Here is a 6,548-nt window from a genome sequence, read left to right as displayed (position 1 = left end):
ACTATGACAGCTGAGAAGGCCATTATTTGTGTTCTTTTTGAAGAATTTTCGGAGCCTGATGAAATCGGTATAAATGCGTGTTTAATACTGCAAAATACGCTCGATGGTACGGTCATTGCCCTTGCCCTCCAGAATAAAGGAGAACATCCCAATCCAGTGAAGGGATTTGTGGAAACTGTGGTTCCTAATTATTGTGATCCAACATTTGCCTCGCATTTCAGGATGAAAAGACAAACATTTCAGGTAAAGGATAATCCACTTCTTACCTCCGAGACTGTGTTAGGATCTATATGGCCTTATTATTTTTTATTGTGAGTATTAGGCTTATCATTATTGCTGATCACTGTTGTTGTGCTATGCTATTGTAATATTTACCATTATATAATCAGAGGAGTAGGCTATAGAAAAGTTTTTGAACTCCACAATACAGTAGCAAAATATATAAATATGTATAGTATTTTTTTTGTTACATTATTAATCAGTGTCTAGCACACCTTCCTAAGGAAAGGATATGGACCAGAAGACATTGCAATTACTGAATGATATTTAGACAGACTTAAAGAAGTTCCAGGTCTATACTTGTGCCCTTATTATTTCAGCTTTTTTGCCTTTAATGTAAATAAACATGTGCAAACAATATACTTGCTCTTGTGAATTTATTTGGATGTTAATTACATTGTGCCAGCTGTCTCTTTAATACCGCGTGGTTTATATACATGTTGCTGCTGATTGGGCTGACATGTTTGACACACCCACCAAACAAGAGAAAACATATCTCAAACCCCGTTGCACACCGTTTCCAGGAAACATGTCGTTCAACCCGGAAACCGTAGCAAAACGTTGTGCACCGTTTGAGCTTGAACTTGCCCCAGGATAAGAGGGCAAGGGAATCACATGACTAGACAGGAACCTTGACAAGGCAAAATATAAAAATAAAAAGACATGAAAACATGAACATGAAACAAAACCCAAAAACCCACGTTACAAGAAGTTATTGATTCTCCCTAATTCTTCTTTTTCATCTTTGGAATTTTCCTTTCAAAAATAGCCTATATGGCTTAAGCCTTATATATATATATATTCAGAAAGACTTCCGGTTTTGTGGACATTCACACAAAGACCAGTCACTAGTCATTTGGCTATAATTACACAGAAAAGTGAAAGGTCACACAGCATTTGACCACTGAATTTACAAAAATCATTTCAATTTTATTAAAACCGTTTTCTCAATTTCAACATTGCATCAACTATGAACACTTCATATTGTTAATAACAACAAATTGATTTTTTTTTCTCTTCGTATTTTTATATCAGTATGGTACAAGATTGTCCTATTTAAATAAATCAATGCGACAAACAAGCTCAAAATTAATCTAAAAGTAATCAAAAAGTAGTCTGATTATATCACCTAAAATATGTAATGTAATGGATTATATTTCTAACAACAATTTTTGTCATGTAAATTGGAATCAGTAATGGACAACAATTTGTAAGTAATCTACACCGCATTGATTATAAATGTCTTTACTATGATTTTAATGAACATTGCTGAATAAAAGTATCATAAAAAAAAAAAATCTTAATGACCCCAAACTTGTAATGGTGAATAATTCACAATAGGAACAGAACTGGGCATTAAGAAACTAAATATGGTCAGATTTGCCTTGATGTTGAAATAAGCGTTTTTTTTTTTTTTTTTGGCTGACATGACCAACCTCTCTTATTTTTATGTAACTTCTCCCCTCCAACTAACTACTATACTCAGACCACTTTTCACAAACCTTATAATCCCTGATGGATAAAATCAAGGATATAGGCTATGTTTCATCTCATTGAATACCATGTAGGCCTATTACTCATAACTACGCCACATTGTGGAAGTATATGCTTTCATGTTGACTTTATAATGTGTCTTTCTTTTTTTAGTCATGTTTTCTCTCTATAGGACTGACACATGTGGACAAGATCTCTCCATGACAGTCCACTCTGTGGCCAGGAACAATGCTTGACAAGACAACCTCATGCCAATATGGCAACTGTTCTAAAGCAGCCTCTGGAAAAAAGAGCAAGAAAAGTAGTGTAAGAGAGAGAGAGAGAGAGAGAGGACACTTGTGTCATACTGATGTGTTTCCAGTAGCAGAGATACACTGTACACACAAACACGCCACCAAACACCACAAGGCTCTAGGACCCTGCGGTACACTGATTCTCTAGCGAGAAGAGGGGGAAAAGTGGGGGGTGGAGCGGAGCGCAAAAAAGACAGTGGATGAGGGAAAAAGAGATGTGGAGAGAGAAGAGGAGAGCAAGATGCAAGGATCCGCTTCGCTGCTGTAGTTTGAAAGTCTCGCCAAGGGGACTTAGAAGAGCATTGGTGGTATAAATACCCAGCATAAACAGGATTAAAAGAGCAACTACTGACTCCATCAGAGAAGTGTGAAGTGAGAGAGACAAGCAGAGAGAGAGATAATAAAGTGTAAGCATCAGGAGTGCTGTGTACTGCAGTGTGTCTCTGCACGCTCGCTTTACTACAACACTCAACTTGGGAGACAAGAAGCGTCACTTCTCTGAACTCTTTTACTGGAACACCATCCCATCGCTCTCTCTCTCTCTCTCTCTCTCTCTCAGTCAGAAACGCTCGTACACACAAATGGAGAATATGTCTTGGTGCTGAAGTTCAAACTGGGCCACTGGATTGATCTATTTTGCTCCACTCAGTTGCTCCAGTCCCACTGGACACGCACCCACACACAGACAACATCGCAGAGTTCAGGATCAGTGGAAGAGGTAGGTTTTGCTTATATCTTTTTTACAGAAAAACAGATTTTAATGTCCTTATCTTTAAATAATAATAATATATTTTAAAAATAAATGTTTAGTTTTCAAATTTATAAAATAAAAATAAATATTTTCATATTTTTATTAATTAACATAATATTTAAATATATATATGTACATATTACATATTTTCAACTTGCAAATGCGTCCAATGTTTAATGAACATACATAGATATTTACTTGCTGAGACTGTACCAGTATTGTTCAGTGAATTCATATCATACAGTTTCTTTATGGGTGGTCTGGATGTAAATGCTATCTTTATCTGCATTCCTCTTCGGATGTATTATATTTCGTGTCACATCCTGGATAAGCAGATGTGTGGGACATTTTTCAATTTTGCTGTGCTGTTATTCGGACCTCTGACCTGTTCTCTTGCTGCTCAAAACACACAACAAGATTTCAAACAATCCTTTTGATTTCCGTACACAGCTGGTGCTTGTGTCAAACAAATTCAATCACAAAGTGTGACGCCAAAATCTTCTGTGCCTGTTGCATAGTATGTAATGATATTTCTGGCAATCATAACACACACAAGCGTTGCCATTATTATTGTGTCACAGACTTCATTGACACAAGGATGTTGTTGCTCAGCAGTACATGGGCTGGTTTAGTCAAGGACACACTTTCTGCTATTGTTTCGAAGAACTGCTGCAGTTCCCATTAGAGAGAGACATTTCTATTGCTATTCACTGTATCTGCAATCCACTGTTGCCTCTGTAGATGCTCCCAAGAGATTGCAGGAATAAATTAATTCCCATGTTTAGATATGCATCGAGACAGTTACTCAAAGCATATTTCACTTTTATTAAAAAGCAGGAAAAAGCGACACCCTCTATTCAGTTTGCTCCTCACCTCATACACAAACTATTAAATTCAGTCTACAAATCATACTTCCAGATTACAATAAAAAGGAGATTATTTCATGACATACGGTCTTGTGCGTTGTTATCCTTACAGTGTCTGTGCACGCCCTCTGATGCACGAATCTCACTACTAATATGAACTGTCCTGTACAGACACACACACACACTACAGCTCCTGCTGTTTATCAGCACTGTGCTGCACATGCAGTGTGTTGCCATATTCCCCTGCCTGCCGCATGCTGGTGAGATAACCTTTTACTTAGCTTGAGTAATAAACAATTAGCCGGTGATTATGTGCGACATGTGAGAGGAATTCTCATTTGATTAAATGTGTTCTTCTCAGCAACGCAGAACATCTCACAGACAAGTTGTCTTACTTGTGTCTGCTGTATTGGCATTATGAAGTGCAAAGAAGCTGTTTTTAGATTATTTGAAGTGTTAAATATTGCATGTATTGCGAGTCAGTGGGATGGGCGCTCTCTTCATGCGTGTGTGTGTGTGTGTGTGTGTGTGTGCTGTGGTCTCTGACTCAGATGATGGAGGAGAAGGCCAGTAAGAGGTCAGGCCACTGAGAGCTCTTTCATTCTTTGCTCTAGATCTGTTTCACACCGCTCGCATAAGCAGGATCGTGTTGTGCTTTCACATTGTGTAACCAAACTGCGTCTTTATAACGTAAATCAAGGGATTTCTAGGTTACAACTTTGGTGAAAAATAAATATACTAATATGTATTTGAAATACATTTATTTCATGTTAAGTATACTCCAGATACTTGATTTACTTATGTGTGTACATATTAAAAATACACTGCAATTGCACTTTTAGTATTATAAAATAGTATACTTGAAGTCTGCAAAATTGGAACAATTGATTTTGTACTTAATGCACCTTAATTGTGTGGAAGTAGTGCTGAAGCCCAACTAAAGATATACTGAAGTATATTTGATTGTGCTGAAGTGGAACAATTACAAGTACACAATCCTCATCAACAGTGACATTAAAATAAAGTAGTACTCCAAATAAAGTTGCATTATAATTTTTATATCAGTAAGTCTTGAGCGATATTTGAACTATACGTAGTATGAAATAAATTTATCTTTTTACTAGGGATAACATTGACCCTAAACATTTCCTGCTTGTCGTCAAACAATTTCAAAACAGTTACAGGAGGCGCTTCAGTTGTTAAACACTGATGTCATAACATGTTTTTATCAAAATGTGGACCTTTTTGGATTTTCAGAAGTTATGAAAAGTAAATGTGTACAACTGGAAATGCGTTAGGACCACTGATCTACAGTCAAACCAAAATTTATTCAGACACCTTCAACATTTCTCACATTATCACAGTTTTTTTTCCCCGCTATAGTTTAGAAAATGGTAATAAAATATGACAAGAACTGTTAAACTGTGTCAGAACAAATTCATCTTGATAATGTCAGATAACTTTGATAGAAAGGTATGTAATGAGTAGCTGTCAGCTGTTAAATTTATGTACACAATTAGATAATACAAATTAAAATAAAAAATGTAGAATTTAATTTTGTTCATTCTCGGGGGTAAAAAGGTCACATTAGCAATTAAAGAAAAACACTTAAGCAAAACATGGTCAGGTCAAAGTGAATAATTTTTGGTCCCAAATTTTTTATCAGTTTTACTGGTAATCCACTGTATGAAGAATTTTTGGTATGTCATAGTTTACATTTGCTATCCTCACTTACATAAATGAACTATAGTGTCCTGCATCCACTACAAAAAATAAAAAATTATATCTGGTGTCTGAATAATTTTTGGTTTGACTGTATAATAGAGAATACCATATATAAAGATCAGTGGTTAGGACCGTTGTGTTAGATTGTTATTGTTTACATCCCTCAAAATGGTATATATTCAGTCCCTGTGTGCATAACTTTTATCATAACTTATGCATTTTTTTTTTTATAAAGGCAAAACATTTTGTTGATTGATAGGTTTATGGTGCATGTTCAACACAAAAATACAATTTATTTATCTAGCATACTGCGTGTGACAAAATAAGCTTAGAATGGAACTCTATTAACTGCTATGCTTCTACTACCAGTGTTATGCGGGCAGTGTGAATGCTGTAACCTGTTAATATCTGACTGAAATAAATGTGTCACTTACATGAGCAGTGTGAAACCTAAGCTAGATCTGAAATATGTTCACCTACCACATCCAACTCGAGCATCAGCAAAATAAGCCTGGAGGCTTGTTTGATTCCTTGATGCACCATCGTAAGCCTTTTAATTTATTAAATGCCCTCTAGCAGTAGAAAGCTGCTTGTGTAGTACAGTACATACACCTCAACGTGTACTCAACGTGCACATACAGCTGGAAGTGTCATATGAGCACAATACACCAGCAGTTCTGATTGATCCGATTTTGCTCCCTATGCACAGCACAGCTATCGTGTTTTGTAGCCGTCTCAGTTAACAAGCACTGGCATGAGATGAAAAGACCCCGTCTCACACCAAATGAAAGTGAAATGGAGGTCTGAACTCCGTAACTCAACTGTCCAGTCAGTTGGTGACTAAACAGACAGTGTTTTCTGTATAAAGGTAACTCTGAACTGGAACATCAATATATTATTATATTATATTATAATCATATAATCATTATGATTATATAATCATATAATCATTATAGTCACCCTGGTGCTATTTTGGATAGTATCCACTAACGTAAATAACATATGCTGTTCTGTGTCAGCTGCGCCATGCGGATACGTTGTTTTCATTCAGATCAAAGCGTAAACAACGTATCCGCGTGGCGCAGCTGACACAGAACAGCATTCGTTGTTTACGTCCAGCAGATGCTCTCCAAAATGGCA

General features: G+C 36.4%; 1 protein-coding gene across 1 annotated transcript in view; it reads left to right on the top strand.

The window, feature by feature from the left end:
• Positions 1 to 2,251: 2,251 nt before the first annotated feature.
• tmem91 (transmembrane protein 91) overlaps positions 2,252 to 6,548 on the top strand; it is a 39,854-nt gene continuing 35,557 nt past the window's right edge. The window contains exon 1 of the mRNA XM_016575274.1: positions 2,252 to 2,784. The gene's annotated coding sequence lies outside the window, so the exon portion shown is untranslated. The remainder of the gene's footprint in view (positions 2,785 to 6,548) is intronic.

Source organism: Sinocyclocheilus rhinocerous, unplaced genomic scaffold (genome assembly GCF_001515625.1).
Source record: "Sinocyclocheilus rhinocerous isolate Xijiao unplaced genomic scaffold, SAMN03320098_v1.1 scaffold130, whole genome shotgun sequence".
NCBI lineage: Eukaryota > Metazoa > Chordata > Actinopteri > Cypriniformes > Cyprinidae > Sinocyclocheilus > Sinocyclocheilus rhinocerous.
This window is presented reverse-complemented; position numbering and strand designations above follow the sequence as displayed.